Genomic DNA, 11,272 nt, shown 5'->3' on the forward strand with positions numbered 1-11,272 from the left:
GTAATTCCCACCTATCTGTAAGCAGCGCACGTGAGCGAATGTAATAGCAGGACTGTGTTACTACGATTGTACAGAGCAACTCTGTCAATACGCAGGTGTTTCAATCAGTAGGGCCATGGTAAATAGAGCGATTCGGAGCGATGTATCGTGTCTGTTACATAAATAATGAGTCTTTGATGTAATTGCTTCAGAGAAATATGAAAGTAAGCCTATCAGAAAAGTAACGCGAGACATGTAGCACGGGTCATGTCTTGCAGAATCTCTGACATCTGAGCCCGTCGCTTGCACAGTGTCCCTTTGGCGCAGAGGATAGCGCGTTGGACTTCTAATCCAAAGGTCGTGGGTTCGATCACCACAAGAGACGGGCAATTTTTAAAAAATATGTGCCGATCACGAGATGGGTATTGACATATGGGTAACCACAAGCGTCTTCAAAAGGTGAAAATTGTTGTGACCTCAATTCTATGCTTAAATATGTTGACCTTAGACACACAAGAAAAATTCTCGTAGATCTGTTATCCATGACGCTGTTATGTGTAAATGCTGTACAAACAGAACCATATCTTCACGTGCCTGTTCACGCAAATTTTCTATCAATGCCCAATTTTTACCTACAGATAGAAATATAGCAATAGAACGTACATTTCGTACAGAAACAAATACAATGAAGAGTGAAATAAGTTTGTATTACTTCACGAGTCAATGTATGTAATCCCAGTCATGATCTTTTATTCTTCCAGCCCAAGGTGAGAGAGTTTCAGTTTCCTCTGCCACAAGTGAGAAAAGTAGACTGTTTCACAACAAGATATTGTACTATGGGTCCTTAACTGTTCCCATTAAACAATGGCACTCTGTATCTATAGAAACGGCGGCAATTTTCGCCTCAGCACAGGGGGCTTTTGCTGGAGACTGTCAGGAGGGGGCTTGCTGGATACATGAAGGGAGAAAACCAGACAGAGATGTCTGACGCTCAACTGACGCTTGCAGAAAACTACATTAAGTATGATTCCCGCCTATAACTGACGGCGAGAGAGATGCATCATCTGTCCACGTCTCATCGAAACACACTGTCACCAGGCAATGGCTGACGCTTCGAGGACGGCATGAAATTGCCAGGGAGGTGATGCGGCTAACGTTCCTGGTAAATGTGCTAACAGGGCACACACGTCCGTTGGAGTGTATACATATGATGGGGACCAGCTGTGACACAGCAGTCAACCAAAGTCAAAAAATGTGACTAATCATACAATGTTTCCAGTGTGTCGTTTACCACTTTGTGAGTGGATGCTGTTCTAAAGAGCGTAATTCCCACTTATCTGTAAGCAGCGCACGTGAGCGAATGTAATAGCAGGACTGTGTTACTACGATTGTACAGAGCAACTCTGTCAATACGCAGGTGTTTCAATGAGTAGGGCCATGGTAAATAGAGCGATTCGGAGCGATGTATCGTGTCTGTTACATAAATAATGAGTCTTTGATGTAATTGCTTCAGAGAAATATGAAAGTAAGCCTATCAGAAAAGTAACGCGAGACATGTAGCACGGGTCATGTCTTGCAGAATCTCTGACATCTGAGCCCGCTGCTTGGACAGTGTCCCTTTGGCGCAGAGGATAGTGCGTTGGACTTTTAATCCAAAGGTCGTGGGTTCGATACCCACAAGGGACGGGCAATTTTTAGAAATATGTGCCGATCACGAGATGGGTATTGACATATGGGTAACCACAAGCGTCTTCAAAAGGTGAAAATTGTTGTGACCTCAGTTCTATGCTTAAATATGTTGACCTTAGACACACAAGCAAAATTCTCGTAGATCTGTTATCCATGACGCTGTTATGTGTAAATGCTGGACAAACGGAACCATATCTTCACGTGCCTGTTCACGCAAATTTTCTTTCAATGCCCAATTTTTACCTACAGATAGAAATATAGCAATAGAACGCACATATTGTACAGAAACAAATACAATGAAGAGTGAAATAAGTTTGTATTACTTCATGAGTCAATGTATGTAATCCCAGTCATGATCTTTAATTCTTCCAGCCCAAGGTGAGAGGGTTTCAGTTTCCTCTGCCACAAGTGAGAAAAGTAGACTGTTTCACGACAAGATATTGTACTATGGGTCCTTAACTGTTCCCATTAAACAATGGCACTCTGTATCTATAGAAACGGCGGCAATTTTCGCTTCAGCACAGGGCGCTTTTACTGGAGACTGTCAGGAGTGGGCTTGCTGGATACATGAAGGGAGAAGACCAGACAGAGATGTCTGACGCTCCGCTGACGCTTGCAGAAAACTACATTAAGTATGATTCCCGCCTATAACTGACGGCGAGAGAGATGCATCATCTGTCCACGTCTCATCGAAACACACTGTCACCAAGCAATGGCTGACGCTTCGAGGACGGCATGAAATTGCCAGGGAGGTGATGCAGCTTAAGTTCCTGGTAAATGTGCTAACAGGGCACACACGTCCGTTGGAGTGTATACATATGATGGGGACCAGCTGTGACACAGCAGTCAACCAAAGTCAAAAAATGTGACTAATCATACAGTGTTTCCAGTGCGTCGTTTACCACTTTGTGAGTGGATGCTGTTCTAAAGAGCGTAATTCCCATTTATCTGTAAGCAGCGCACCTGAGCGAATGTAATAGCAGGACTGTGTTACTACGATTGTACAGAGCAACTCTGTCAATACGCAGGTGTTTCAATCAGTAGGGCCATGGTAAATAGAGCGACTCGGAGCGATGTATCGTGTCTGTTACATAAATAATGAGTCTTTGACGTAATTGCTTCAGAGAAATACGAAAGTAAGCCTATCAGAAAAGTAACGCGAGACATGTAGCACGGGTCATGTATTGCATAATCTCTGACATCTGAGCCCGTCGCTTGGACAGTGTCCCTTTGGCGCAGAGGATAGTGCGTTGGACTTCTAATCCAAAGGTCGTGGGTTCGATCCCCACAAGGGACGGGCAATTTTTAAAAATATGTGCCGATCACGAGATGGGTATTGACATATGGGTAACCACAAGCGTCTTCAAAAGGTGAAAATTGTTGTGACCTCAGTTCTATGCTTAAATATGTTGACCTTACACACACAAGCAAAATTCTCGTAGATCTGTTATCCATGACGCTGTTATGTGTAAATGCTGTACAACCGGAACCATATCTTCACGTGCCTGTTCACGCAAATTTTCTTTCAATGCCCAATTTTTACCTACAGATAGAAATATAGCAATAGAACGTACATTTTGTACAGAAACAAATACAATGAAGAGTGAAATAAGTTTGTATTACTTCACGAGTCAATGTATGTAATCCCAGTCATGATCTTTAATTCTTCCAGCCCAAGGTGAGAGGGTTTCAGTTTCCTCTGCCACAAGTGAGAAAAGTAGACTGTTTCACAACAAGATATTGTACTATGGGTCCTTAACTGTTCCCATTAATCAATGGCACTCTGTATCTATAGAAACGGCGGCAATTTTCGCTTCAGCACAGGGGGCTTTTACTGGGGACTGTCAGGAGGGGGCTTGCTGGATACATGAAGGGAGAAGACCAGACAGAGATGTCTGACGCTCCGCTGACGCTTGCAGAAAACTACATTAAGTATGATTCCCGCCTATAACTGACGGCGAGTGAGATGCATCATCTGTCCACGTCTCATCGAAACACACTGTCACCAAGCAATGGCTGACGCTTCGAGGACGGCATGAAATTGCCAGGGAGGTGATGCAGCTAACGTTCCTGGTAAATGTGCTAACAGGGCACACACGTCCGTTGGAGTGTATACATATGATGGGGACCGGCTGTGACACAGCAGTCAACCAAAGTCAAAAAATGTGACTAATCATACAGTGTTTCCAGTGTGTCGTTTACCACTTTGTGAGTGGATGCTGTTCTAAAGAGCGTAATTCCCACCTATCTGTAAGCAGCGCACGTGAGCGAATGTAATAGCAGGACTGTGTTACTACGATTGTACAGAGCAACTCTGTCAATACGCAGGTGTTTCAATCAGTAGGGCCATGGTAAATAGAGCGATTCGGAGCGATGTATCGTGTCTGTTACATAAATAATGAGTCTTTGATGTAATTGCTTCAGAGAAATATGAAAGTAAGCCTATCAGAAAAGTAACGCGAGACATGTAGCACGGGTCATGTCTTGCAGAATATCTGACATCTGAGCCCGTCGCTTGCACAGTGTCCCTTTGGCGCAGACGATAGCGCGTTGGACTTCTAATCCAAAGGTCGTGGGTTCGATCACCACAAGGGACGGGCAATTTTTAAAAAATATGTGCCGATCACGAGATGGGTATTGACATATGGGTAACCCCAAGCGTCTTCAAAAGGTGAAAATTGTTGTGACCTCAGTTCTATGCTTAAATATGTTGACCTTACACACACAAGCAAAATTCTCGTAGATCTGTTATCCATGACGCTGTTATGTGTAAATGCTGTACAAACAGAACCATATGTTCACGTGCCTGTTCACGCAAATTTTCTTTCAATGCCCAATTTTTACCTACAGATAGAAATATAGCAATAGAACGTACATTTCGTACAGAAACAAATACAATGAAGAGTGAAATAAGTTTGTATTACTTCACGAGTCAATGTATGTAATCCCAGTCATGATCTTTTATTCTTCCAGCCCAAGGTGAGAGAGTTTCAGTTTCCTCTGCCACAAGTGAGAAAAGTAGACTGTTTCACAACAAGATATTGTACTATGGGTCCTTAACTGTTCCCATTAAACAATGGCACTCTGTATCTATAGAAACGGCGGCAATTTTCGCTTCAGCACAGGGGCCTTTTGCTGGAGCCTGTCTGGAGGGGGCTTGCTGGATACATGAAGGGAGAAGACCAGACAGAGATGTCTGACGCTCAACTGACGCTTGCAGAAAACTACATTAAGTATGATTCCCGCCTATAACTGACGGCGAGAGAGATGCATCATCTGTCCACGTCTCATCGAAACACACTGTCACCAGGCAATGGCTGACGCCTTGAGGACGGCATGAAATTGCCAGGGAGGTGATGCGGCTAACGTTCCTGGTAAATGTGCTAACAGGGCACACACGTCCGTTGGAGTGTATACATATGATGGGGACCGGCTGTGACACAGCAGTCAACCAAAGTCAAAAAATGTGACTAATCATACAGTGTTTCCAGTGTGTCGTTTACCACTTTGTGAGTGGATGCTGTTCTAAAGAGCGTAATTCCCACTTATCTGTAAGCAGCGCACGTGAGCGAATGTAATAGCAGGACTGTGTTACTACGATTGTACAGAGCAACTCTGTCAATACGCAGGTGTTTCAATCAGTAGGGCCATGGTAAATAGAGCGATTCGGAGCGATGTATCGTGTTTGTTACATAAATAATGAGTCTTTGATGTAATTGCTTCAGAGAAATATGAAAGTAAGCCTATCAGAAAAGTAACGCGAGACATGTAGCACGGGTCATGTCTTGCAGAATCTCCGACATCTGAGCCCGTCGCTTGGACAGTGTCCCTTTGGCGCAGAGGATAGTGCGTTGGACTTCTAATCCAAAGGTCGTGGGTTCGATCCCCACAAGGGACGGGCAATTTTTAAAAATATGTGCCGATCACGAGATGGGTATTGACATATGGGTAACCACAAGCGTCTTCAAAAGGTGAAAATTGTTGTGACCTCAGTTCTATGCTTAAATATGTTGACCTTACACACACAAGCAAAATTCTCGTAGATCTGTTATCCATGACGCTGTTATGTGTAAATGCTGTACAAACGGAACCATATCTTCACGTGCCTGTTCACGCAAATTTTCTTTCAATGCCCAATTTTTACCTACAGATAGAAATATAGCAATAGAACGCACATTTTGTACAGAAACAAATACAATGAAGAGTGAAATATGTTTGTATTACTTCACGAGTCAATGTATGTAATCCCAGTCATGATCTTTAATTCTTCCAGCCCAAGGTGAGAGGGTTTCAGTTTCCTCTGCCACAAGTGAGAAAAGTAGACTGTTTCACAACAAGATATTGTACTATGGGTCCTTAACTGTTCCCATTAAACAATGGCACTCTGTATCTATAGAAACGGCGGCAATTTTCGCTTCAGCACAGGGGGCTTTTGCTGGAGACTGTCAGGAGGGGGCTTGCTGGATACATGAAGGGAGAAAACCAGACAGAGATATCTGACGCTCAACTGACGCTTGCAGAAAACTACGTTAAGTATGATTCCCGCCTATAACTGACGGCGAGAGAGATGCATCATCTGTCCACGTCTCATCGAAACACACTGTCACCAGGCAATGGCTGACGCTTCGAGGACGGCATGAAATTGCCAGGGAGGTGATGCGGCTAACGTTCCTGGTAAATGTGCTAACAGGGCACACACGTCCGTTGGAGTGTATACATATGATGGGGACCAGCTGTGACACAGCAGTCAACCAAAGTCAAAAAATGTGACTAATCATACAATGTTTCCAGTGTGTCGTTTACCACTTTGTGAGTGGATGCTGTTCTAAAGAGCGTAATTCCCACTTATCTGTAAGCAGCGCACGTGAGCGAATGTAATAGCAGGACTGTGTTACTACGATTGTACAGAGCAACTCTGTCAATACGCAGGTGTTTCAATGAGTAGGGCCATGGTAAATAGAGCGATTCGGAGCGATGTATCGTGTCTGTTACATAAATAATGAGTCTTTGATGTAATTGCTTCAGAGAAATATTAAAGTAAGCCTATCAGAAAAGTAACGCGAGACATGTAGCACGGGTCATGTCTTGCAGAATCTCTGACATCTGAGCCCATCGCTTGGACAGTGTCCCTTTGGCGCAGAGGATAGTGCGTTGGACTTTTAATCCAAAGGTCGTGGGTTCGATCCCCACAAAGGACGAGCAATTTTTAGAAATATGTGCCGATCACGAGATGGGTATTGACATATGGGTAACCACAAGCGTCTTCAAAAGGTGAAAATTGTTGTGACCTCAGTTCTATGCTTAAATATGTTGACCTTAGACACACAAGCAAAATTCTCGTAGATCTGTTATCCATGACGCTGTTATGTGTAAATGCTGGACAAACGGAACCATATCTTCACGTGCCTGTTCACGCAAATTTTCTTTCAATGCCCAATTTTTACCTACAGATAGAAATATAGCAATAGAACGCACATTTTGTACAGAAACAAATACAATGAAGAGTGAAATAAGTTTGTATTACTTCATGAGTCAATGTATGTAATCCCAGTCATGATCTTTAATTCTTCCAGCCCAAGGTGAGAGGGTTTCAGTTTCCTCTGCCACAAGTGAGAAAAGTAGACTGTTTCACAACAAGATATTGTACTATGGGTCCTTAACTGTTCCCATTAAACAATGGCACTCTGTATCTATAGAAACGGCGGCAATTTTCGCTTCAGCACAGGGCGCTTTTACTGGAGACTGTCAGGAGTGGGCTTGCTGGATACATGAAGGGAGAAGACCAGACAGAGATGTCTGCGCTTTTACTGGAGACTGTCAGGAGTGGGCTTGCTGGATACATGAAGGGAGAAGACCAGACAGAGATGTCTGACGCTCCGCTGACGCTTGCAGAAAACTACATTAAGTATGATTCCCGCCTATAACTGACGGCGAGAGAGATGCATCATCTGTCCACGTCTCATCGAAACACACTGTCACCAGGCAATGGCTGACGCTTTGAGGACGGCATGAAATTGCCAGGGAGGTGATGCGGCTAACGTTCCTGGTAAATGTGCTAACAGGGCACACACGTCCGTTGGAGTGTATACATATGATGGGGACCGGCTGTGACACAGCAGTCAACCAAAGTCAAAAAATGTGACTAATCATACAGTGTTTCCAGTGTGTCGTTTACCACTTTGTGAGTGGATGCTGTTCTAAAGAGCGTAATTCCCACTTATCTGTAAGCAGCGCACGTGAGCGAATGTAATAGCAGGACCGTGTTACTACGATTGTACAGAGCAACTCTGTCAATACGCAGGTGTTTCAATCAGTAGGGCCATGGTAAATAGAGCGATTCGGAGCGATGTATCGTGTCTGTTACATAAATAATGAGTCTTTGATGTAATTGCTTCAGAGAAATATGAAAGTAAGCCTATCAGAAAAGTAACGCGAGACATGTAGCACGGGTCATGTCTTGCAGAATCTCCGACATCTGAGCCCGCCGCTTGGACAGTGTCCCTTTGGCGCAGAGGATAGTGCGTTGGACTTCTAATCCAAAGGTCGTGGGTTCGATCCCCACAAGGGACGGGCAATTTTTAGAAATATGTGCCGATCACGAGATGGGTATTGACATATGGGTAACCACAAGCGTCTTCAAAAGGTGAAAATTGTTGTGACCTCAGTTCTATGCTTAAATATGTTGACCTTCGACACACAAGCAAAATTCTCGTAGATCTGTTATCCATGACGCTGTTATGTGTAAATGCTGTACAAACGGAACCATATCTTCACGTGCCTGTTCACGCAAATTTTCTTTCAATGCCCAATTTTTACCTACAGATAGAAATATAGCAATAGAACGCACATTTTGTACAGAAACAAATACAATGAAGAGTGAAATAAGTTTGTATTACTTCACGAGTCAATGTATGTAATCCTAGTCATGATCTTTAATTCTTCCAGCCCAAGGTGAGAGGGTTTCAGTTTCCTCTGCCACAAGTGAGAAAAGTAGACTGTTTCACAATCAGATATATTACTATGGGTCCTTAACTGTTCCCATTAAACAATGGCACTCTGTATCTATAGAAACGGCGGCAATATTCGCTTCAGCACAGGGGGCTTTTACTGGAGATTGTCAGGAGGGGACTTGCTGGATACATGAACGTAGAAGACCAGACAGAGACGTCTGACGCTCTGCTGACGCTTGCAGAAAACTACATTAAGTATGATTCCCGCCTATAACTGACGGCGAGAGAGATGCATCATCTGTCCACGTCTCATCGAAACACACTGTCACCAAGCAATGGCTGACGCTTCGAGGACGGCATGAAATTGCCAGGGAGGTGATGCAGCTTAAGTTCCTGGTAAATGTGCTAACAGGGCACACACGTCCGTTGGAGTGTATACATATGATGGGGACCAGCTGTGACACAGCAGTCAACCAAAGTCAAAAAATGTAACTAATCATACAGTGTTTCCAGTGCGTCGTTTACCACTTTGTGAGTGGATGCTGTTCTAAAGAGCGTAATTCCCATTTATCTGTAAGCAGCGCACGTGAGCGAATGTAATAGCAGGACTGTGTTACTACGACTGTACAGAGCAACTCTGTCAATACGCAGGTGTTTCAATCAGTAGGGCCATGGTAAACAGAGCGATTCGGAGCGATGTATCGTGTCTGTTACATAAATAATGAGTCTTTGATGTAATTGCTTCAGAGAAATATGAAAGTAAGCCTATCAGAAAATTAACGCGAGACATGTAGCACGGGTCATGTCTTGCAGAATCTCTTACATCTGTGCCCGTCGCTTGGACAGCGTCCCTTTCGCGCAGAGGATACCGCGTTGGACTTCTAATCCAAGGGTCGTGTGTTCAATCCCCACAAGGGACGGGCAGTTTTTAAAAATATGTGCCAATCACGAGATAGGTATTGACATATGGGTAACCACAAGCGTCTTCAAAATGTGAAAATTGTTGTTACCTCAGTTCTATGCTTAAATATGTTAACTTTACACATACAAGCAAAATTCTCGTAGATCTGTTATCCATGACGCTGTTATGTGTAAATGCTGTAAAAACGGAACCATATCTTCACGTGCCTATTCACGCAAATTTTCTTTCAATACCCAATTTTTCCCTACAGATAGAAATATAGCAATAGAACGCACATTTTGTACAAAAACAAATACAATGAAGAGTGAAATAAGTTTGTATTACTTCACGAGTCAATGTATGTAAACCCAGTCATGATCTTTAATTCTTCCAGCGCAAGCTGAGAGGGTTTCAGTTTTCTCGGCCACAAGTGAGAAAAGTAGACTGTTTCACAATAAGATATTGTACTACGGTTCCCTAACTGTTCCCATTAAATAATGGCACTCTGTATCTATAGAAACGGTGGCAATATTCGCTTCAGCATAGGGGGCTTTTACTGGAGACTGTCAGGAGGGAACTTGCTGGATACATGAAGGGAGAAGACCAGACAGAGGCATCTGACGCTTTCCTGACGCTTGCAGAAAACTACATTAAGTATGATTCCCGCCTATAACTGACGGCGAGAGAGATGCATCATCTGTCCACGTCTCATCGAAACACACTGTCACCAAGCAATGGCTGACGCTTCGAGGACGGCATGAAATTGCCAGGGGGGTGATGCAGCTAACGTTCCTGGTAAATGTGCTAACAGGGCACACACGTCCGTTGGAGTGTATACATATGATGGGGACCGGCTGTGACACAGCAGTCAACCAAAGTCAAAAAATGTGACTAATCATACAGTGTTTCCAGTGTGTCGTTTACCACTTTGTGAGTGGATGCTGTTCTAAAGAGCGTAATTCCCATTTATCTGTAAGCAGCGCATGTGAGCGAATGTAATAGCAGGACTGTGTTACTACGATTGTACAGAGCAACTCTGTCAATACGCAGGTGTTTCAATCAGTAGGGCCATGGTAAACAGAGCGATTCGGAGCGATGTATCGGTTCTGTTACATAAATAATGAGTCTTTGATGTAATTGCTTCAGAGAAATATGAAGGTAAGCCTATCAGAAAATTAACGCGAGACATGTAGCACAGGTCATGTCTTGCAGAATTTCTTACACCTGTGCCCGCCGCATGGAGAGCGTCCCTTTCGCGCAGAGGATAGCGCGTTGGACTTCTAATCCAAAGGTCGTGGGCTCGATCCCCACAAAGGACTGGCAATTTTTAATAATATGTGCCAATCACGAGATGGGTATTGACATATGGGTAACCACAAGCGTCTTCAAAATGTGAAAATTGTTGTGACCTCAGTTCTATGCATAAATATGTTAACCTTACACATACAACCAAAATTCTCGTAGATTTGTTATCCATGACGCTGTTATGTGTAAATGCTGTAAAAGCGGAACCATATCTACACGTGCCTGTTCACGCAAATTTTCTTTCAATACCCAATTTTTACCTACAGATAGAAATATAGAATAGAACGCACATTTTGTACACAAACAAATACAATGAAGAGTGAAATAATTTTGTATTACTTCACGAGTCAATGTACACTCCTGGAATTGGAAAAAAGAACACATTGACACCGGTGTGTCAGACCCACCATACTTGCTCTGGACACTGCGAGAGGGCTGTACATGCAAT

At 43.5% G+C, this 11,272-nt stretch overlaps 9 non-coding genes across 9 annotated transcripts; all 9 read left to right on the top strand.

Moving 5' to 3' along the window:
* The first annotated feature begins 291 nt into the window (after positions 1 to 291).
* Positions 292 to 364, top strand: Trnar-ucu (transfer RNA arginine (anticodon UCU)). Its single transcript has one exon. It is a non-coding gene; the product is annotated as a tRNA-Arg (tRNA).
* Positions 365 to 1,592: 1,228 nt separating this feature from the next.
* On the top strand, positions 1,593 to 1,665 carry Trnak-uuu (transfer RNA lysine (anticodon UUU)). Its single transcript has one exon. It is a non-coding gene; the product is annotated as a tRNA-Lys (tRNA).
* A 1,227-nt stretch (positions 1,666 to 2,892) lies between these two features.
* On the top strand, positions 2,893 to 2,965 carry Trnar-ucu (transfer RNA arginine (anticodon UCU)). The gene has a single exon. It is a non-coding gene; the product is annotated as a tRNA-Arg (tRNA).
* A 1,227-nt stretch (positions 2,966 to 4,192) lies between these two features.
* On the top strand, positions 4,193 to 4,265 carry Trnar-ucu (transfer RNA arginine (anticodon UCU)). The gene has a single exon. It is a non-coding gene; the product is annotated as a tRNA-Arg (tRNA).
* Positions 4,266 to 5,493: 1,228 nt separating this feature from the next.
* Positions 5,494 to 5,566, top strand: Trnar-ucu (transfer RNA arginine (anticodon UCU)). Its single transcript has one exon. It is a non-coding gene; the product is annotated as a tRNA-Arg (tRNA).
* A 1,227-nt stretch (positions 5,567 to 6,793) lies between these two features.
* On the top strand, positions 6,794 to 6,866 carry Trnak-uuu (transfer RNA lysine (anticodon UUU)). The gene has a single exon. It is a non-coding gene; the product is annotated as a tRNA-Lys (tRNA).
* Positions 6,867 to 8,165: 1,299 nt separating this feature from the next.
* On the top strand, positions 8,166 to 8,238 carry Trnar-ucu (transfer RNA arginine (anticodon UCU)). The gene has a single exon. It is a non-coding gene; the product is annotated as a tRNA-Arg (tRNA).
* A 1,227-nt stretch (positions 8,239 to 9,465) lies between these two features.
* Trnar-ucu (transfer RNA arginine (anticodon UCU)) lies at positions 9,466 to 9,538 on the top strand. Its single transcript has one exon. It is a non-coding gene; the product is annotated as a tRNA-Arg (tRNA).
* Positions 9,539 to 10,765: 1,227 nt separating this feature from the next.
* On the top strand, positions 10,766 to 10,838 carry Trnar-ucu (transfer RNA arginine (anticodon UCU)). Its single transcript has one exon. It is a non-coding gene; the product is annotated as a tRNA-Arg (tRNA).
* The last annotated feature ends 434 nt before the right edge of the window (positions 10,839 to 11,272 follow it).

Source organism: Schistocerca serialis, chromosome 1 (assembly GCF_023864345.2).
Source record: "Schistocerca serialis cubense isolate TAMUIC-IGC-003099 chromosome 1, iqSchSeri2.2, whole genome shotgun sequence".
In the NCBI taxonomy this organism is placed as follows: domain Eukaryota; kingdom Metazoa; phylum Arthropoda; class Insecta; order Orthoptera; family Acrididae; genus Schistocerca; species Schistocerca serialis.